A 23478-nucleotide genomic window follows, 5' to 3' on the forward strand; every position below is an offset into this window, starting at 1 on the left:
CAACATTAAAAAGATGTTTCTATCTTCTAATGCTGAGAACTACAGAATGGGGAGAAGCAGGAATCAGAATATACTACAAGAGCTCGGAGAACCAGCAAAACCATTTCAAACTGAAAGATACCTTGCACTTTCAAGAGACAGGTAAGAAGTTCTTACAATAATTTAAAAACAGAAGCAGTCTAAAAATACCCCATGGACAGAAAATGAATGAAACATTCAGAAGCTGTTATTTGTCAGATGAAGTATTTTTACAAATGTTTCAAATGGAAGGGGTAAGTGTAAGCATGTAATACAGGTGAGTATGAAAAACACAATGTTGAATGAAAACAGCAAACTGCCTCATGAGATGGCACATTACCAACTTTAAAAACATTAACACTATGACCAGATGCATACATACATACAAATATATTGATGAGAGTTCCACATCACAGCCTCTAATTTGAATTTTTATATTACAATGTTTTATTAAAGAATAGAGCCATGCATGTCCTTTATAACTATCAATGGTCCACATTATAAAACCACAGACATTATTTCAACCATCCACTTATTCAGTGCAAACTTCAGAGCTTTGATGTCGTTTTTTAAAGTCTCATAAAGAGCCAGTGGCTCAGCTGTTCAAAGCTAGGCTCTCAACCAAAAAGACAAAAGAAAGTCTCACAGAGATGTGGACATAGCTTAGAAGTAATGTGCTTATCTGACATGTATGAGACCTAGGTTTAATCCCCAGTATCCAGAGAAGGGCCTTCAACCTACTTATTAGCCTGGGAGGAGTGGCCCTTGAGTTAGCAGCAGGTGCCTGCTGGAGTTGGGCAGCTTGATACTTTGGAAATGGTACAGAAAACTTCTTTCAAGTCAGCAAGAAACAGTTCTAACATTTAGTTGAGAGAATCTGGTAACTCTCTAGAACTTAAAAATTAAGAAAATCACTAGAAATCTGGGGAGGGAAACGACTTCAACCTAATTTAGAAAGTAATTACATGGTTTTTGCATGGTCCTAAAATAGTCTATAAATAAATGTTCGCTGCCCAAATCACAGAGTTCATTGGCTTATGAGTCTATATTAACATTAGTAAATTACACACGGTTGCTAGGCCTATAAAGATAAAGCACCTTGTGTCTTGATGAACACAACTCTTCATTAATAGAGTAATTAACTGAGGTAAAATGTAGAAATTTAGTAAAGGCATAGAAATTTGTTAAATGTAAATGTGGAATTATCCATAGATTTGATAAGACAAACACTTTTCAGAATTATCACAAGAAAGCCATAAGACTGAGAGCTTGATTTTTAGGAACTAGAAAATCAGTTAATGAATGTGAACAATTCGTATTGGAGGAGTGTTTCATTTCATTCAGGGAATCTCGACAAAGAGTGAACAGTGCACAAGGTTTGAAAGCTGGGAGCTTCTTTCTAATTTAGCCGGAGCCACAGCTACCTCTGATTAAGCTGGTTTCTAAATGCGATCAGATCCACAAACCAATGTATTACACGGTTATACTGTCCCCTCTGGATGTCTTTTCTCACACCTTTTTGTTTGGTTACAATGACTCATTCTATAAGCCTCAACATGAATATCAATTCTACCTTCCTCTCATCTTGAGTCCTGTGTTCCTTCTATGTATTCTACCTTTGACAACAATACTTACAGGACTTGAGTTCTTCAATAGTTTTGTTATTTTTCCTTCTTCAATCATAAGCTGTGAACAACTGTTTAATCTTGATTATTGTATCTTTATCTTAGTATTGAACCATACCTGGCATATAGTAGGAACTTGATAAATAATTGTTGACTCTATTAATGACCTCATGCCTTGATTCATAAATGGTCAGATATAAGTACATTAAAACAAAAATATATACAGTCCAATGTCCCCATTATTAAGAGGTCATATATAGGTAACTTTAAGGTATGCATGTCTCTTTAAATCTTATGATGATAGCAGAGTGAGTTTTACATGTGTTAATGGGAAGAGAGGTGGCTTAAAAGAACAGAGACGACAGTATACTTAAATAAGTCCAGAGAACGAACCCCACCGTCATGAATTTATGCTCAAACTGCTTCCACCCATGTTTCATTTAGTTTTACAAATCCTGACCAAGATAGATAAGGGCAGATATTACCACTCTCATTTTTCTGAAGAGGAAATGGATTGAGAAGTGAAGTGAAATTTTCCATCTCCAAATGGTCTACCAATATCCGATTTGATGCTCCAGCCACCAGAACAGTGTACTCTGGGAGGATCACAATTATTATCACAACCTTTTAGAGTGAGAAAAACAGATAAGAGCAAATATCTGATACAGAAAGTAGGTCCATAATTCATACTGACTAATATGTTTTGCTCTGGTAAAAGTAATTTAGCTTCTGGGTTCAAATTACTTATTTAACAAGCACATATAAGGGTAAATTAGGGCTGGTATGGCCATTTATTTTCCATTTTGAGTTGATAAAATTTTGCATTAACATTAGTCATTCAGTTAACTAGAAAAATTATCAGGCTAATAAAATGAAATGCATTTAACAAGAATGACCAAGGTCTAAGCTAGAGTAATTAAATCTAACATTTTTCTAAAATGCAATTAAGAAGAAAAAACACTTTTGGTCTAATCTATATTTGTAATTAATACCATGTGTAATGTAACATTGCAATGAAAACAGCTATATTAATTCAGGTCTTTTTAGCCTTATATGACAATGTTTAATACTATCAAAAAGCTTTTAAATGACAGGCTCTTTTTCATAATAATTTTATATATTTAATTATGTATAGATATGTGCATATATACATGCATATGAGTACAGATGCCTATGGGGTCCAAAGAAGGGCATCAGATCCAAAAGAGTTGAAATTACAGGCATTAATGCATCACCCACCATAGGTGCTAGGAACTGAACTTGGTCACTTTGCAAGAACAATACATGCTCTTAATCACTGAGCTGTCATGTTAGTGCTACAGCTCCCTTCTGAAAAAATAAATAAATAAATAAATAATAAAATAAAAATAAATAAGCCCCAAAACCAACCAACCAAATAAAAGCCCCAAACCCCACACCTCTGGAAGGTGTTTTCAAATTCACATAGCAATAGCTACAGCTCCCACTGCAGCTTTAAAGAATGCCATGATAAACATTTTATTATATTTTCAGCTGCATATAACTGATGCCTTTTCATTGAGAAATTCTTTGATTTTCCAGGAATGTCCATTGTCTTGAAGCCTGGTCAGGAGGGCACTGTGAGTATCTTTGACCAGAAGTAAAAGGCAAATGTTATGTCCCTGTATGGATTGCTAACCATACTGGGCATATTAATTACAATCTTGGGCTCTATTAATCCATTCTAAGTGGTATCCATCAAATCTCTAAAATCAGGTATCAGGACATACATGGTATGGTATGTACTTCACTTATAAAAGGATATGAGCCACAAAATACAGGATGCCCATGCTACACTCCACAGACCCAAGGAGGCTGGACAGGAAGGAGAGCAGAAGCAAGGATGCTTCAGTCTCACTTGGAAGGGGAAACTGAATGGTTATGGAAGGTAGATGGAGGGGAAGGAACTGGATGGGAGAGAGGACAGATGAGAAATCTGGAGAGTTCAGGGTCAAGTGTGGAGAGGGGCAGGGATAGCCAAATGGCTATGAGGATGAATGGATATCTGCAACCACCAGAAAGGGGCAGGTAGGAGGCATCTCCTGGAAGAGACAGAAAGCTAGGATAGGGGAGGCGCTCAAGGATCAATGGGGTTGTCCTTAGCTGTGACTCACAGCAATGGGCATATAGAGCCTGGGGAGGCTGCTTCCTTTGACCAGGTAGGAACCCCAGTGGAGCAATAGGCACACAAACCCACCCATAAAACTTTCGACCCAAATCTTATCCTTTCTCCAAGAAATGTAAGGATTGGGGATGGAGCAGACACTGAGGGAATGGACGATCAATAACTGGCCCAACTTGAGATCCATCCCATTGACAAGTACCAATCCCTGTCACTATTAATGATACTCTGTTAAGCTTACAGACAGGAAGGAGCCTAGCATAACTGTCCTGTGAGAGGTTCCACCCAGCAGCTGACTCAAACAAACACTGACACCCACAGGCAAACAGTAGATGGGGTTTCAGGTCTCTTATGGAAGAAAAGGAGGAAGGCTTGCAGCCCCTAAAGGGATAGAAACTCCATAGGAAGATCATGAGAATCCACTAGCTTGGACCCTTGGAACTCTCAGAGATTGAACCTCCAACCCAAGAATGTACACAGGCTGGACTTAGGCCTCCCCGCAGATGTGCAGCTTGGTCTTCATGTGGGTCCCGAACAACTAGAGCTAGGGCTAGTCCAAAAGCTGTTGCCTGTTTGTGGGATATGTTCTTCTAGCTGGGCTGCCTTGTCTGGCCTCATGGGGGGAAAGGAAGTACCTCACCTAGAAGACATGTGAAGTGCCAGGGTCAGTGGGGTGGAGTGGGGGGATACCCACTCACTCAGAAGAAAAGGGGATGGGAGAAGAAGTGCCAAACCTAGCAGAGACTTGAAGGACCAGCGAGCTGGTGACATGGGTCAGCAGGTAAAGGCACTTTTCGTGGTAATGTGGTGACCTGAGTTTGAACTGTGTAAAAAGTAGAAAGATAGAACCTATGCCACAAAAGCAGTACCTTGGATTCTTCTACACTTGCACTATGGAATGGGTACTCATATACTCATATATTACACAATAGTAATCAATTAAAAGTAAATAAGAAAGCATGGGGCCAGCTGGTATAGGCTTATAAGTAGAAGAAAATCCAAGCTTTCAGTCCTTTTGAGGCCTATACAGGCCTTTGCAGGCTATCATTTATTTGGGGCACAGCATATGATGGGAGCCTATGTTAACATTTCCACATACATTGGCTCATGTTATCTTTGTAACCATCTTCCTAAGGTATGTGCTGTCATTGTGCCTATAGCAATGAAGAAGAAACTATGGTACTCCATGCTGAAATAACTTATTCAAGGTCACATGACTTGGGAATCAGAGATAAAATCAAGTAAAAGTAGTATGGCTGCAGAGTCTATGCAGGCAACTAAAGCATAGTACTAACGAGAAACTGGTTAAAATCCCGGAGAGAAACATGAAACACGGAGTTTTAAGAGTTAAAAACAAAAACAAAAACAAAAACACAAAAAAACAAAAAAAAAAAAACTTAAAGACTTAGTCTTCCTTACCTTCATGAGAAAAGAGAAGTAGAGCAAGGTTAATCAACTTGTCCAAGGTCATATGGTTTACAAGTAACTGAGCTTGTATCACAGCCTAGACCATCTGACCCTGTAGTCAAGTGTGTGTTCTACTATAACATAGTATATTCTCTCAGATGCACTCACAAGGTAAAATATGGCTGAGATCAGTTAAATCACCACTCCTATGCCTTCTCCTAAGCTACTAAAATTCAGTGGAGGAAATGCACATAGGTGAACTGATGGGCTTTACTTCCACTGAAAATATTCATAAACCTCATCTGAATCCTCCTTTCTTCCCATCAATACTACTTTCACATCAAATTTGATTTCTTAAGCTTCAACATGAATGTATCATTTCTCTCCTCAATACTTCTAAATCTTCTCCGACTCCTCCTTGCAGCACTTAGCTAATAATTTTGCTTTATACCATATGAAGACAACAATAGGCATACAGAGAAGCTAAATAAGAATGGCATACTGCGGCGAGTTCTAAGGTTATTTACTTATTTCAGGAGTCTAGGTAGGAAAGCATAACAGGTTCAATGGTACTAGCACAGATGAAGAGCAAGCGAGGTAGCTTTTATATGGATAAAAATCAATCAATTCAACAAAACGTGAAAACTTCTTTTTTTTAATTATTCATATCTCTCCCATCCTTAGAACTTTTTATTTTTTTCTTTTTTTCTTTTTTTATTCGATATATTTTTTATTTACATTTCAAATGATTTCCCCTTTTCTAGACCTCCACTCCCCGAAAGTCCCATCAGTCCCCTTCCCTCCCTCTGTTCTCCCACCCACCCTTTCCCACTTCCCTGTTCTGATTTTGCTCTATACTGCTTCACTGAGTCTTTTCAGAACAAGGGGCCACTCCTCCGTTCTTCTTCTACCTCATTTGATGTGTGGATTATGTTTTGGGTATTCCAGTTTTCTAGGTTAATACCTACTTATTAGTGAGTGCATACCATGATTCATCTTTTGAGACTGGGTTACCTCACTTAGTATTGCTCTTTGAACAGAATTGCAACGTGTTGCAGCCTGCGTGCTCCGAATGATATGGCCACCATTTAGCTAAGTCGGCATCACTATGCTGCACATTCCTCCGTTCCTGCAACACACCAGTCTTTTCCTGTCTCAGAGACCTGTATGTGTGCTTTCCCTAGCAATTCTACATAATCAATGTCTTTATTTGCCAAGTCTCAACCTAAATTTATCTTCTCAGGGAAATATTCCATGAGAACTAAGCAGGGCTTCCCAGTTTCCCTCAAGCACAGCTGTGCTGACACATCCTCCAACCAGTTAGAATTATATATGTGTATTGATGTATTTGTACTATCTGTCTATCTCAAAGCTCACTGAAGACAAGGACCCTTGTATATCTCTCTACTGTTACTCTTACAGTGTCTAATGGATTGGGAATGTCTAGCACCAAACAGGTGTTCACTAAATAATTGCTGAATTAGGAATGGGCAAATTCCTGAATCTCACTGAATAGCATCTGAGACAATAGTTACATAGACAAGGACACAGTACTCAGAATAAACAAAAAGGAAAGAATTAGTCTATTATTAGTGCCAGTAAACTATAGCATTAAAAATCTTCACATGAGTCGGAACAAATAAAAACAATTCTGACGTCTTTAGAAAGAGATTCAGGTTTATTGACAAATGGTGACCAAAATGTTCTTATCAGCTTTAGAGAGAGACAGAGACAAAGAGAGACAGAAAGATAGAAACGGGGAGGGAGAAGGAAGGAGAAAGACAGATACAAGCAGACATGCACACAAAAACAATGACAGAGAGAGTGAGACACAGACAGACAGAGAGACAAGGTCAGGCAGACATGCACACAGAGAAACACAGACAGTGAGACTGGGAGAAAAAAAGATACAGAGAGAATCTAAAACATTATCTCAGATGACAGAAAAAATCTTTAGACAGTCAGACAGAGAAAGAGAGAGAGAAGAGAGAGAGGGAGAGAGAGAGGAGAGAGAGGGGGGAGAGAGAGAAGAGAGAGAGAGAGAAAGAGAGAGAAGAGAGAAGAGAGAAGAGAGAAGAGAGAAGAGAGAAGAGAGATTCTGGAAAGTTAACTCAGATGACAGAAAAAACCTTGAGGGTGAGAAGCATTTAAGCGTCTTTTATCAGGTCTTGTGCCTCTCCCGATCCAGTTAAACTGAAAGTAGAAGACATATTTTACTTGGTTATTTTTACCTCAAGCCATTTATTCCTCTGGTAAGTAGCTTATCGATTGTTCAACATCAATTTAGAGCAGCACTCTCATCAGAAACCTTATAGTGTTCAAAATAAATGACTTGCCCAAACAATGCCATGTCAGTTGTTAGAGAAGTAACTCAAGAAAACAAATGTACCTAAAGACAAAATAAACACAAATATTACAACACACACACACACACACACACACATGAGTTGTGGCCTTTGAATAAGAACAAAAGGCAAAACTAAAACAGACAAAAATCTAAGCATAAGAAAAATTCAGGAATATAAGGATCTGACAAGAAAAACAAGGTATAATCCACTATAGCATATTGCCTCCCACTGTTATGTTCCATAACAGTCATTTTACACAGGAAGCAAAAAGCTGCCAGATGTTCTTGCATTTCCTTTATTAGTTTTGCATCCTCCACATCTAACTCTATTATTAAAAATATTGTCCATGCTTGTTTATGTCCTGGTTTCTAGAGATAGAATATCTCAGACTTACCTATACTTCTCAAAATCCCAAACTGCATTCTCTAGAAAGCATATTTGACTTTACACCACATTCTTTATTAGCAAAAAGTTGGTTTTGCACAAATTTTGGGTCAGGGTTCAAAAAGTCTTTATTACATACTTAAGTATAGCTCCCATAGTTGGTTAGTTGGAGAACCTCAATGAAGCCACAAATGTTTAAATGCTGTCATATGTATATGTATATATGTATATTTAAGAAAAGAAAATCAGTATTCATCTACAATGCCACATAAGGCAGTACTGTTTCAATTCCACTCTACATGATAGTAGCTGCTGAACTTTCTTGAGTCTTAGCATCAGCATGTTTGAAGTAAGTAACTTCTTTACAGAATGGAGCAGTAAGTCATCTGAGAAACTTAGATTTCCCACAGTACACAGGAATCTGAGCACATATGAAATTGTACTTACTTTACACTCCTCTTCTCCAATTTTCCATAATTGTTCTTCCTGATACGATTCTGTCTTCTTGAGGGAACTAAAAAGTGGTGTTACTAGGTATCCTCCAAAAACACATGACCAGACAGGGTCACATAGTCAACAAATATTTATTGATAGCCTATTTAGTACCAAGTGCGGTTTGAGGGGCTGGCAGTAAAGGGCCCCAAAATAGCTTCACAGGCTCGGCTAACAAGAAGAAAGGAGTTTCTGATGCATAAGAGGCTGTTCATTTTCTTGCTGTTTTTAATATATAACAGAACAGAAATGGCCATAGGCTGCTAGCAGCAGGTGAGATAGGAGAAAGAGTCACTTCTTCAGGGCTCCCTGATTTTACCTTTTCTCCTTATTAGTTTCAGCATAACATATGTCAGGTTCCAGTGACAGATACCTTAAAAGGAAAACCAATTTTGTGCCAGGCAAACAGAAAGAAATAAAACTTCCTCTAAAGTACTCCAACTTCCACACACCCTGAGCCCAGACCTCTTTTGATGCTTGATCTACACAGTAGATTTAGGATCTTTCTTTATCTTTGTCTCATCAGAAAAGGAACTCACAGAGGCAGTAGAGTAAATGACTTCATCTCATTTAGAAGAAAGAAACCCCAAAGTAACTTTCTACATAGATCATTCATAGATTCAGCATAGGTGTACTGGGCCCATCCATATACCGCACATATGGCTCTTAATGATTAAATCTGATAGGAATCAACCACAATATGGCTGGGTGCCACAAAGTTTATTTTAAAATGGCAATTGCTTAGTTGAGTTATTAAAAACTGCAACAATCATGTAATGTAATGCTAGTGTACATGATTAAGAACCCCCTCTTTTTAAAACTGTACTCTCTAGCTTCTCATGTGCTCAATGTGAGGGAATATTTTTTTCTATTTATGGAATTTCTTCCATCTGCATGCCAAACCTTAATGACCTCTTTCAGGGAGCTTCACTTCCCTTATCCCCTGTAGTTGTTATTAGCACTAATGAAGAGAACTTTCATTACAGTGATACCCTATGTCTCTCAGATCCTGATGACATAAATTTGATGAAAATCCCTAAGGCACTGGTTTTGAGCATCTCTAATTAGTCTTCCTCAGACTCTTAGGGGAGGCTCCAGCTCCATTTATAATTCTTGCAACTCTTACCCCTAGAGAATTTATGCAATGTTTACTTTGTATACATGTCTTCCTGATAACTTCTCAATCAAAATAAAAAATTGAGGATAGTTGGGAATATGAAATAGCACAGTCCAATTCATGAAATATATTTGTTACCAAAAAAAAAATCTGTACTGTCAAAGATGATATGAAAAAGAAATCCTCTAGGACCAGGTACAAGATCTTCATAAAACTCTGCTCTCATATATACACATGCATACATATATATTGTTCCTTCCCTTGATATTTCTGCAAGCTCTTCTTTAAAATAATTGTGTTGTGAATTTCTTGGCTCTTAGGGGGTCTTAACATGTTGAAACTCCAGGAGCAAATAGGAATAGCTCAAAATGTGATTACTCAGTAGTCAAACAAAATGTTACAAAAATTTCTTCATTTTTCACACCCTCCAATTTTTTCCACCTCATCTGAAAATTTTTCAGTCCAAGGGTAATTTTATGAAAAAGATAAGCACCTAGGAACAGAGGCTTTTAATGAAATTGTATCCCCCACCATAGAGAAATACTAGCATAATTTAGTAACATTTATGAAACTATCCCTGCCAATCAAAATATACAAAAGACAATTTCCTGTTTGTAGAAATAGATGCAATACTCCACAGAACCAAATCAGGCTGCAATTAGCTTAGGGAAAAAAACGAATCTACAAGATTCAGTTTAGGGGAAAGAATGTTGCTGCTTTTCAATACATTTGCTTGCTACTTTAATAAAACCAAATTTTATTTTAAACCTAAATTAATATTTGTAAGAGAATTCTCCTGTAGGAAGGAGGTGAAGTAGTGGCTAAAAATGCAGCATGCATGACAAAAGTAACTAGCTCAATTAGTTACCATTCAATGAATATCTACTATCTGAATGGCACTTTGCAAAGTGTTTCTCATACATTTTCCCACTCAACTTTCACAATCATTTACACAACTGGATATATACTACACTTGTCAATTTAGTTAAGGAAATAGCTTGGGTCAAACTTCATGTGACATGGAGAAACCCAGACAACAATAAGGAGAAGAATTCAGATCCAGGTCTGCTGTGAATTGCTAGGCTATAATGCCATGCACAGAAGATACAACAAATAGTGCGGTCTAGCATATATTCTCATGTCATAAAAATGCATATCTATAGTAGAGAAATTCAAAATAAATCAGCAATGCAGAATGTGGCTTAGTGGAGTAGAAACATCAAAGTATGAGCTTTAAGAAGTGGATTCAAGCCAGGCAGTGGTGTCGCACGCTTGTAATCCCAGCACTTGGGAGGCAGAGGCAGGTGGATTTCTGAGTTCGAGGCTAGCCTGGTCTACAGAGTGAGTTCCAGGACAGCCAGGGCTACACAAAGAAACCCTGTCTCAAAAAAACCAAAAAAGAAAAAAAAACCCAAAAAAGTGGATTCAAATCTAGACTCGAAAGCTAAGCATTGCATGATATTATTTGAGTCATTTAATGTCTCTAGGCGTACATTTTCCCACATATCAAACAAAGATATCAAGCTAAAGGTTTCAAAAGATCCCACTCAATCCCACCACTTTATTACACTCTTTAGTAACTTATGACACATGAATCATTATAAATGTTTTGCTGTCTAAACGTACGTATCACATAACATATTCAAGGAATAAATTCTCCTAAATGATTTACCCTCAATACTTGCTGGAGCAAGGAAATCAATGGGAAACCCTTTTGTGATAGCACATGATACTGCCAGCACAGTCTTTGAACTCTCCTTCACCATCAGCTAAAGAGAAACTTCACTTAATCTTCACTAAAAATGACAGTCTGCAAGGATCTTGGACCCATAGGTCGAGGCTAAGTTGGCAAGAACTAAATGGAGAGAAAACCATTTTACAGGGTCAATGCTAAGCCCAGAATCATGGGACTTCTAAAGAAAGTGTTTATGGGTGACTAAATCAAAGGGCTCAGTTAGGTCAATAAAAATGGCTCTAATAATGTAAAAGTCTCATATATTGTTTCTGAAATACTACTGGTGATTTAAGGTAAGCTGAACTGAGAGAAAAACTAGCTGTGAAATGCAACTAGACTATAGAGAATTCAGTTTTCTAGGGAAAACCTCAGCATTCACTCTGATAAGACATAAAATCCCACCAGTCTATGCAGCCTTTTGACTGCATAATGCATAATATCGAACTGATCAGTGAGTCATCAGAAAGAATGGACTCCTTGAACAACTTGACCCTCTACAAAGGCTCCAGTCAGTTCAATGAGCAACTGTTCAAGTCTGGAGATTTTTTCAGTCATATCTCTCTAGTGCAGTTCCTGGCTTGCTTCTCTTTGCCTGTTGCCTTCCCAGGTGACTACCTATTGTCATGTTTGACATAGAAACAATGATAAGCCACACTCGTAGCTGCTTTGTCAAAGCTCTAAAGAGCAACTGAGCAAAGGGAGGTTAATGATAATGTCTCCTTGTGTTTGCCACTGACAGTGATGGAATTCCCAGAGAGCTCATTTTTTTTCCTCAGTTACTTTATTTTATTTTAGAAAAGTTGACAAAGAAAAATGCACAGAGGCTAAGGCAGAGAGAGAGAAAGAGAGAGTTAGGTACTTATTTAGTTATATCTCTGTGTTATTTTTCTCATGGCATGCTTGCTGTTCATGATTTTAAATTATATGAATCTCTCATGCTTTTAGTGAGAATGCTATATGACTTCACTGATGACTTTTGTAAGTGACTGATAATAAAAATACAAAAGTACCTGAATATTAAATATCTAAATATTAAATATTAAATATCTGAAAAAGTACATGATATTATTGCAGTATTGGAAAAGAAAGAATGATATGGCAGGTTAATACAAGGAATTATTAATATAAAATGAGAGAGCTGGAATTTTAAAGAAGGTACTTAATTCACTTGGATTATAAATTATTATGATTAGAAAAGAGAACCTCAGAGGCTAATCAGTTTTCATCAATGGATTTCTCTGGACCTTGTCCACTTGCTTCTCTGTTTCTTCAAACACCTTTGGAAAAGCTTTTTCTGTTAGCTTATAATTCCCTATGCCATCTACAGGGGAACAAAATTGGTGCTGTTGGACGGCGCTTCCTCAGCACACGCAAAGCCCTAGGTTATATCCCTAGCACTGCATAAACAAGGTGTGATGTTATACATCTGGAATCTCGAGACTCGAGAGATGAAAGCAAGCACATTAGGAGTTCAAAGTCATCGCCATCTACATAGAGATTTTTGGAGCTAGCCTAGGACTCATGAAAGCCTGTCTTAGAAAGAGTATACAGGTTTACTAACATATATGTATGCCCAGTACTTTCGCAAGGCAGGTTATAGTCCTCTGAAGTTATCTTACTTTAAACTTTGTTCTTTACAGCATGCCTGACACTACCACCTAGATGTTGCATAAATTTATCCAGATGGGGAATACCTCTTAAGACAAAACTAAACAGTCTTTCTTTTTTGTGTGATAGAATAAATCCCAGATCAGCAACCATGCTAAACAAACACTCTGCAACTGAGCTATATCAAGCTGGCCTTAATGGTAAGATGCACTGTGCGTTTCTCTGGCTACATGGCTTTGTATTCAGGGCATCCTCACATGATCTTGACAGAGCTCTTAATTTCTCATTGCTTTAGACTTTTAAAAAAATTATTTCTCTTATTTTTGAGAGGGTTACTTACCTTGGGAAAGTGAAACTCAACTGAAAGCATTTGTAAGCAAGGTGGTGGTTAGGTAAATTCTTTACTATTATGGTTGCTCTTGTTAATCAATTTCTATTTTTATTTGTCCAATGAATGACAAATTCCATCAAACTTCAAGTGACTTACTGAATCAGAGCAGATTTACTAGCCATTTCTTGAATCTCATTCTTAGGACTTTTTTAACTGACTGTCATGTATACACATGCAATTAACATAATCTGTGTCACATTTATTCAGAAGCATTACTACTAATTTTTTCCAATTCATTATATGTTGTTGTTTTCTAAAACAATTTACTAAATTTAAACAAATTATACTTCTGTTGGGAAGTCTTGATTAGATACCTTGAAACAAACACAGCTTTGGAAAGCACGAAGCCAGTGTTCTATACTCATGGATTCCAAATTTTGACAACAGCATGTAATACTGAGATAACAAAGAAGAAAAAACCTATACATAGAACTTAAGATCAAACTCTATGCTGTATGATCCTGGATCACTCATTTAACCTTTTAGATCACATAACGTATTAACTAATAAAAAGGAACATTTGAGTATGCAAATTTTGATGTTTTTTTTCCAGTCATATATAGTTCTACTTCACAAACTTTTGGCTAATTAAAAAGCTATTCTTTTCCATACATCCTTGCCATTACTCCATTTCCATAAAGAATAGTGCAGGAAAAATAGAAGTTTTAATCAAGTTTTGTAATTTTACTATAGGACTGAAGTTGAATATTGCCCCTTCCAAGTCTTATGTGTATATAATGTTCAAGCAGTCAATTGTGAAGATCATCACAAGTGTGAAGATCATTGTTGCACATGCAAGTGCAAGTTGAAAATTCAATATCTATAACCTAGCTACAATATAGGAAATGGCTGACAACTTGACCTTCTGAAGATACAATATTCCTCAGAGCTCAAGATCTAATAGTACATTGAAAGTCTGAGAATATCTATCATCCATCACTTTGCATCAGAAATCATACTTAAACTTTTGTTATTAATTTAAACCTTAAAGTGGTAGTCAAAAATCACTATAAGGCCATAGCTTCTGTCTCTAATGCATATAAAATGATCTGTTTATAAGATGTTTGCCATGTTCAGGCCGACCATTTAAATTCTAGAACAAGCTATTAGAAGCGGGCACGGGGGGGGGGGGGGGGATAACTCCATGGGTAAAGGAGCTCTATTCAATTTTTTATTACTTTCTAAGAACAGTTTAGTAAAGCTCACTTTCCTGCAGCAGGGGGTAGGGTAGGATAACTCAGTGGGTAAAGTGCTTGTTATGCAAGCATGAGACCTGAGTTTGGAAAACCAGCAATCACATGAAAATCCAAATATGGAGGTATAAACCTGTAGTGTCTGTGCTTGTTGGCAGAGGCAAGCAGATCCTGAGGACTCACTGGCCAGCCAGTGTAGCAAATCAGTAAGTTCCAGGTTCTACAAGAGATCTTGTCTCAAAAAAAATAAGGTAGAGAATCTTATAGGAAGACACGGGCCATTAAAATCTTGGGTCCAGACATTGATGCATGGATACACATGTGCGGGGCGCGCACACACACACACACACACACACACACACATACACACACACACAGAAGCACGTGCATGCATGCGGACACGCACACATCACCTTTCTTTGTTTTTGTTCATATATACTTTTTTTTTTTTGGTTTTTATTGGATTTGTTTTTTTTTTTATTCGATATATTTTTTTACTTACATTTCCAATGGTTTCCCCTTTTCTAGCCCCCAACTCCCGGAAAGTCCCATAACACCCCTTCTCTCCCCCTGTCCTCCCACCCACCCCTTCCCACTTCCCCGTTCTGGTTTTGCCCTATACTGCTTCACTGAGTCTTTCCAGAACAAGGGGCCACTCCTCCGTTCTTCTTGTACCTCATTTGATGTGTGGATTATGTTTTGGGTATTCCAGTTTTCTAGGTTAATATTCATTTACATCACAGCCACACCAGAAAACAGGGATATGCACTGAGAAATGCATTAAGAGATGTCATGTATCAGCACATAGTACGTACTAATAAAAATCCAAATCGTGTCAGTAAATGATTCTATGTAGTCATGAAGCAGTCAAGAGACACAGTGAGTGCTGTCAAATGGGATGTATTTATGTCAGCACAACACAGCCTACTGTGAACTTTTTGTTTTCAAGAAGGTGCACATGTTTTAATAAGAAAAAAATACAGTCTAAAGTAAGTATATTTAACATCCAATCAGTGATAGCCATTAATTATCATTACCATTCTAGTTTTTCTTGTATGAATCCAGAAGATACACTGTCCACCAGAAACTCTAAGAATTAATATACCTGTTTATGATTATTTTAAACTGAAACTTAAAATAAATTAAACCTGTAGATATTTTTTGGCTTCTAACTTGGAAAATACTATATAAAGTCATGGGGGTATGAGTTTTAGTATTTAGACCCTTACAATGGCATCACACAACTATTTTATTAGAGAATACAGTGCTTTACCTCTATAAACTTACTCTTGGGTGCCAAGCGTTTGGTAAATCACACACACCATGGCAGAATGGGAGTTCCTAGTCTGTTTTGCAGAATATATTGTATTTGTTTTCATCTCTCACTGTATTTGATGAAAAAGATAGCAAGAACAGAAAGCCTCCTCCTTGCTCTAAATTGTTGTCATTTCTGTTAGATATGTGCAGTGGCTGAAAGATAAATCCAAAGCAGTGGGGTAAGGAAGACACTGGCTTAGGGCAGTGGGATGTAGATTGGTACTTTCAGAGTTTGTAATACACATTTTGAATAGAGCTCACATCCTGTCCTGAATTCACTCTAACATGACAAGTATTTCAAAGATGGTGTATGTTGCCTCCAAATAATGTATTGCAAGGCTGGAAAGGAAGAGGAAGTAAGTAGTATTTCTTCATCACTGAGCCATCTCTCCAGGACTGGCAGTAGTTCTTCTAAGGGGCTCTGTTACTACTCAGTTTTCCCTAGGTGGGTTCTTTGCTATTGTTCCTGACCTGTGACTACTGCACAACAGATGGTAAAAGAGAACTACTAAAGTTTAAACTAACAACCATCACTAACCCATATTAAGCTTCCCTTTGAATCAACAGGAACTGTGAAATCTAAGTCTACATTTCTGTTGAAAGTCAAAGAAAGCAGGGTCTTTCTTAGGAAAGGCAGCATTTACCGCCTTGCATACACCAAGCAAGAATTCACCAAGCAGAAGATAACGGTGCATCACTAATGCAGTAATTGTCATAGGACTCTTTCCTTCTCCTCAATGAAACAGTTAACAGGGAGCTGGGATGCACACAATGAAATTCCTTCCTAGTCCTCCCCTTTTTCCCAGTTTGATTTATGCATAGCCCCTAAAGACACAAATTAATGTCTTCAAGGACCAAAAGGCCCAGCTGTTTGGAAACCTATGACAAAGCTTAACTAAGATTCACACATGCAAACATAAAGCGCCTGTGATTACTAAGCTGGGTATTACAAAGCTGGCTCTCTTATCCAGTAAGTAGAGCATGAATATACATACTACAGTGCTAATTTAGTATATCCCAAGGAATTGTGGATTCTGAGTAGACAAACTCCTTAAAAAAAGCTAAGAGAGATATAAAGCTGTAACAATGTACATCCACAATTCATTTATTAATGTTTGACATAATCATTAGACATCAAGAAAAACCCATTTCGTATGCAGTCTACCATTTAATGGCAAGAAATCAGAAAAGGAGTTCAAAGAAAATGCCAAAAGAAACTTTCAGCATGCTCTATATGGCCCTAAATTAATAAAAACATACCCCAGTCCAGCCTGTAAGCAGATGGCCCATTCCTCCCTCCTCGGCCCTGCTTCAATCAGTGCTTTCAGAATTCTGTCCCCAGTAATTTACTGAAGCTCCTGGAAAGGTCACTGCCACTTTCTTGCCAAAGCCAGTGATTACACTGTTGTCATTACCTAACTTTTAACTGGGCCACTAAAGTCTATGAATCTTTTTTTGAAACTCTCTTCCCTTGCTTTCTTTAATACATGGGGACTCCTGGCTTCCTCTTTCTCAGGTTCTTTCATGGACTTCATGTCTACCCGTTCTCTGTACAGTATTTCCCAGTGTTCCATTTGGGTAAGGAGGGAGGCAATAGGTTTCATTTCTGTTGCTGTGATCAAACACGAACAAAAGGTAACTTAGAATCAAGGGTTTATTCAGCATACAATCAGTGGGTTACAGTCTACAATTGCAGGGAATTTAAGAGAAAGATCTGAAGCAGCTAGTCAGATTAAATCCAGTGTCAAGAACACTAAGAAATACATGAAGGCACTCATAATTCTTGTTTGGCTTTATTATTATTATTATTATTATTATTATTACTTTTACACAGTTCAGAATCCTGCCTCTGAAATGGTACCATGCACCTTCAGAGTGGGTCTTTCTAATTCACTTAAACCAATTAACAAAAATCCCTCACAGGCAAACGTGATCTTGACAAATTCTTCATTGAGACTCTTCCCAGATAATTCTAGATTGTGGCAGTTGACAATTAAAACTATCTATCACAGGAAAGTGTGGCTAGAGACAGAGGGAAGGAGGTCTTTTAAAAAGAAATCACATTTCTAGGTTTAAAAAAGAATAAAGTTGAGGTCCAGTTTTAAGAAGTTCATGATATTAAATTACATAATGGTATGAAAATTGCTAAAATTATATGAGTACTTCAGAACAGGTAAAATTTAAAAAGTGTAAGAAACAAGTGATGTTATTTACCTTTTATAGTCTGATTCACAATAAACTGGCATATACTTACTGGAAGATGAAAACAAAAAGAGATTCTTCTACCTTCAAAATGAACTTCAACCTGAAATTCCCTAGTCAAGACAAGTAGAGAAGCTGTAGTTATAGAACCATTTGAAGTTACTGAAATACTATGAAAACATGTAACAAAAACCAGCAAAAAGAGCAAAATAATGAAAGGACCCCATCTAATGGCCTCTGGGGTGGAACCAGATGGCCTAAAAAGTCAGTTCTCATCTCCTAATTTGCTTGATAGATAAGGAAAGATATGTTTCCATTTAGTTCTCATAATCTGTGACTCCTTTTTCCCTCTGTGGACAAAGTTGATATACTACCACTTTTACTTCCCATATTTAATGATATGTGTGCTTGTAATGTATGCATTCAAAAACGTATGCTGACAAAAATGGCCCCGCATTCATCTCTTTGTCTTTCAGTTGCACACACAAATGGAGCAGGGAAGTGGGGGATTTAAATGCACAGCAGACAACTGATGTATTTCTCTATAAACTGGCCTACATATCATGGTAAAAGCAAAGAAAGCCGCTGATGCATTCTTCCCCATAAAGAAGCAAATGGGGCCAAGGGAACAAACTAGTAAGTAGGAAAAGGAGGGAAAAAAGGAGATTACCAGTGAGTGCACAGCCTTTTAAAAACAAATCAAAAGGACCATTATCCTTTGTTAACATTGAAAATAGGCTAACCTATTTCAGTGTCAAAAAAGAAAGATGAGTGTTGCTTTTTATTCTAAACAAAGCCAACAGAACTTTCAACCTGGTCACACAGATGAAAATTCTATTTCATTCTAGAAGTGATTATACCTAGTAGTGAATACAGAAGTTAGTATGATTTATAAAATATTAAGAGAGAAAATAAGAATGCTTAAAGTAAATAATATATAGAAGAAATTAAACCTTAACAATGCATAATATCCTCAGTGATATTAGAAACCACTGTATAGGAAAAAATGCATGTTTAAAAGGCTCCTGTACAATTTTTTCCTATATTTCATACATAAATGTATACATATTTTGAAATGATACATAATAGCAAAGCAGAGATGAGGAGTCAGGAAGGTATACCTGAATCAGTGGGCTAATGAAGCAAAATGAAATCTCAAGACCAAGAACACAAGTTGACAAAACAGTTATTTCCTGAAATAAGAACTCTGGGTACAGTGTGTCCTACTTTAAGAAGATTCATTATTCCTTTATTTAGTCTAAAACCAGAGAATTTAGGAAAGGTTATTTGTATTACAGAAGCATTCCATATGGCGGCCTTGTAAAATGTCAAGCTAATATTAAACTTTTAAGTAAAATTTGTTTGTACAAATAAGGAATTTTTATATTTTCTTATTGACGCAGGGTTTTTTTTTTTTTGTCTGAAGTGAAGTCTTCCATACCAACAAGCTTCACATGGAATTGTATTTGACTTATTTTGTCTAAATGTGAATGAATCCTGGCCTAATTGTTCTGCTTAAAGTGTATATTTATAATATAGAGGGTGGATCCATGGGCGAGGGTTAAGCAGAGAGGGAAATTCTGTTTTTAAAAATCAATAGGCAGAGATATCCAAAAATTCCCATTAAGAAAGTTGGGTTTCATTACAAAAGATGGTAAACAAAATGGTCTTTAAACTATGAAAACACAGGGCCAAGGCCAAATTTAGGATTTTGTAATAAAAGAGATATGAGAAAATCTAAAAACCTAAAATGTATATCAAATTGTGTAAGTGGAGAAAAACATATTTTCATATGCACATTAAAAATGGATGTTTAAGGAGTTGGAGAGATGGCTCAGTAGGTCAGAGCACTTGTTCCCTTGCAAAGGTCCCAGGTTCAGGTTCCAGAATCCACATGGTGGCTCTTGATTGTCACTAACTCCAGTTCCAATAAATTTTACACTATTTTCTGGCATCCATGTACATGCCTGGGACTCAACCATGCTTGTATGCAAACACTCATATACATATAAAAACTAAATCTTAAAAGCAATAGCTTTTAAAGTGACTTAGGATAAAGTAATAGTAAATAGACGTTTAATTTAGGACAAGACAAAGTGCTGTGACAGCATATCTATGTATTGCAGTGACATACTTCAGATCTTCAAATGAATACTTATAAATGACGTTGGACCTTGAAACTTCTGAGTCTCTCCTTCACTGTTTATGTATACTAATAACTGCCAGTTTTGGTTGAATGTGTTCAGAGATGGTTTCTTTGATTGACATATCATATTTTTAAGTAGATCCATTTTTAAAAATATATAATTACATTATATAAATAGGACACTTAAGTATTAATTCAATTTCTGACAGACAGATGTTGCCTTGAATCCAGTTATTAAAAACAGCTAAGTTGGTGCATTAGCTGAATAGTTTCAATGAGGTAACCTCTATGAAAACAAAACAAAAACCTGCAATAAAAAAATGAAAAAAATCAGGACTAAAATGTGGGAAAAGTTGTGATTCTTCTGGCTATGCAGATACACATCAACTGCAATAGGAGTAAAATTCTGACCATTTGATTTAGAACTAAAACCTTTATTTCTTTTTTTTTTCACAACAGCTTGCTTTACTGGGATGTTTCAGACAGGTTCAGACATTTTGAATAAGAACATCATAGGCTAAAACCTTTATTTCTAAGAGGGTTACAGTCAATATTTCTTCACTATGATATATGCAAACTGTTGTCCTATCAAATAATGTTCAATTTTTTATTATGTTATTTACTCTAAGATGTGTGTGTGCCTGTGTACATATAGAAGGCATTATGAAGATAAAACTAATTTATCAATATTATAAAATAAAGATAAACACCTATAAATTATTGATTTAGAAACTTAATACATTATGGGCAGCATAAATTTGTCTCCAAGGATTGTTTTTAAAAGGGACATGAAATTGGAAGGGCATGGACAAGTAAAAAGAGTTCTAAGAATTAGGACAGGTGTGGGATAAATGTGAATAAAATACATTGTATGAAATTCTCAAAGAATTAATAAACTATACTTCTGAAAAAATACTTAAATCAATACTTAAAATCAAACTTATACCTTGATAAATCCTATTATAAGAAAGTCTACCTAATCTAAAATAACAGACAATTATGGGACACATTTGGCATATATGATAAAAAATGGGGGTCTGGAAAAGGGGAAATCAGTTGAAATGTAAATAAAAAATATATTGAATAAAAAAAATGTGAGTACCAATAAAGAGCAGTTACCAAAACTAAAAAAACAGCCTTAAAGATTACAAACCCAGCATGAAATTTACAAGTGGAGGTCCTATTTTTTTAATTAACTAGAAATGTAAGTTTCATCCATGAATTTTAATATTTTCTCTACTAGTACAAAAATAATAAGAATGACATCCTAGCATCCCAAAACAAGAATATGCTAGAAAACAAAATCTAATCTTGTCTGTCCTCAGAACCAATTTCCTCCCTTTTATTTAATAAGCAGAAACATTAGCAGCAGAGGCTTATGACACTAGCCCCTACCTCAAGGAGTCATAATGTTACAATGAAAATATTCTGGAAAAATATTCTTATCCTTGAGGATCCATCTGTTAGATGTGAGAAATTGTAGGTCGGGATATAAAGCTCTCAGCTACTGCTCTAGCACCATTCCCGTCTTCTTCCTGCCACGATCATCATAGAATAACCCTCTGAAACTATAAGCAAATTCCCAATGTTTACTTTTATAAGAGTTGCATTGGCCATTGTGCATTTCCACAGCAATAAGTAGCAACTAAGGCAAGTGCTTTTACCTGCTGAATCATCAATCATCAATATAATGATCCCTTATAATGCTTTTATTAAAGCATATAGAACATGTATGTGATTTCACAAAAGCATCCCAGTACAATTAGTGTTGTATAATCAAATTGTATTTTTACAGCTGGGCGGTGGTGGCACACGCCTGTAATCCCAGCACTTAGGAGGCAGAGGCAGGCAGATTCCTGAGTTCCAGGCCAGCCTGGTCTACAGAGTGAGTTCCAGGACAGCCAGGGCTACACAGAGAAACCCTGTCTCAGAAAAAAGAAATCCAAAAAATCAAGTTGTATTTTTATTTGAAGAATTGCCAGTGCTTTCAACTGATGAATGATCTCTTTATTCCCAATTTATTTTCTTAATTGTTAAAATAGACAACTATGAAGCGTTGCATAAGATAAAAGCATTTATGTGTTCGCGAGGTGACTCAGTGGGTAAAGGAACTTGCTGTTAGGCCTGACAACTGGACTTTGCTTCCTAGAACCCACATGGAAGAAGGGAACCAATTCATGATCACAAGCTGCTTTCACACACACACACACACACACACACACACATAAAATTCCAAAGCCCTTATGTGATAGCCATGGAACCTCTGCTGGTTCTGGTTCTATAAATCTGCCTCAAAGATTATAGTCAGAAAATAAGAGTGAGAAATGTATTTGAAGGCACAGTGGGTGGGGAGAGATTATGATTACATATTAAGAAACACTAGAATGCTTTAATTTGGAAAGATGGTATAGTCAAGCAAGGACAGTTACAACAGCACAAGCATTACCACTAATTAACAATTACGGCTGGAACAGGAATTATGTGCACAGAGTTCACACTTGTTCAGTACTGCTGTCTATGTGGTAAGCATGGTGCTGAGCTGCAATAAGTGAAAACTAGTACTCACGGAATATCAGAAGACAAAAACAGCACAGAATTTCAATTTGAAGATTTAGGTTTAGTTTTAAGATTAGTATGAACTATATGCATGAACTTGGACAAATCTCTCATATTCTTAGGCATATCTAAAAGACAGAGATATGGAGATACATATACTATACTACTGGGTAATGACCTAAAGAAAATTTAGTCATTATTCTTAAAAGAGACTTGCACCCCTATGTTAACTGTAGCAGTATTGACAATAGCTAAAGTATACAACAAACTGAGACACTAGCAGATGTGTGGATATAGATGTTTGATGAGTCAGTTTTCCTTCCTTCCTTCCTTCCTTCCTTCCTTCCTTCCTTCCTTCCTTCCTTCCTTCCTTCTCTTTTTGTAGAGTCTCACTGTGTAGCTTGGGCTACCTTGAACTTCCTATGGATATTGAACTGGTCTTCAACTTACAGAGATCTTCCAAACTGTCTTTTGGGTGCTGAATGCACTTTTTTATTATAATTTTTTTATTGTCTATATTCTATGTTTACATTCCAAATGATTTTCCCTTTCCCGGTTCCCCCCTCCCCATAAGTTCCCTAAGTCCTCTTCCCTCCGCCCATTTTCCTATCAACCCCCTCCTACTTCTATGTCTTGTTACACCCCTACAATGCTAGATCAAGCCTTTTCAGGATCCGGGACCTCTCCGTCCTTCTTCTTGGGAGTCATTTGATCTGTGAATTGTGTCTTGGGTATTCAGAGCATCTAGGCTAATATCCCCTTATCAGTGACTGCATTCCATGTGTGTTCTTTTGTGATT

At 36.8% G+C, this 23478-nt stretch overlaps 1 protein-coding gene and 1 non-coding gene across 5 annotated transcripts in view; both read right to left on the reverse strand.

The window, feature by feature from the left end:
* The window catches only part of Enox2 (ecto-NOX disulfide-thiol exchanger 2), a 320995-nt gene that overhangs the window by 217081 nt on the left and 80436 nt on the right, over window positions 1-23478 (reverse strand). The window lies entirely within an intron of this gene.
* LOC127675959 (small nucleolar RNA SNORD91 family) lies at window positions 20544-20648 on the reverse strand. The gene has a single exon (XR_007975621.1). It is a non-coding gene; the product is annotated as a small nucleolar RNA SNORD91 family (small nucleolar RNA).

The sequence above is a fragment of the Apodemus sylvaticus genome, chromosome X (genome assembly GCF_947179515.1).
Source record: "Apodemus sylvaticus chromosome X, mApoSyl1.1, whole genome shotgun sequence".
Taxonomy (NCBI): Eukaryota; Metazoa; Chordata; class Mammalia; order Rodentia; family Muridae; genus Apodemus; species Apodemus sylvaticus.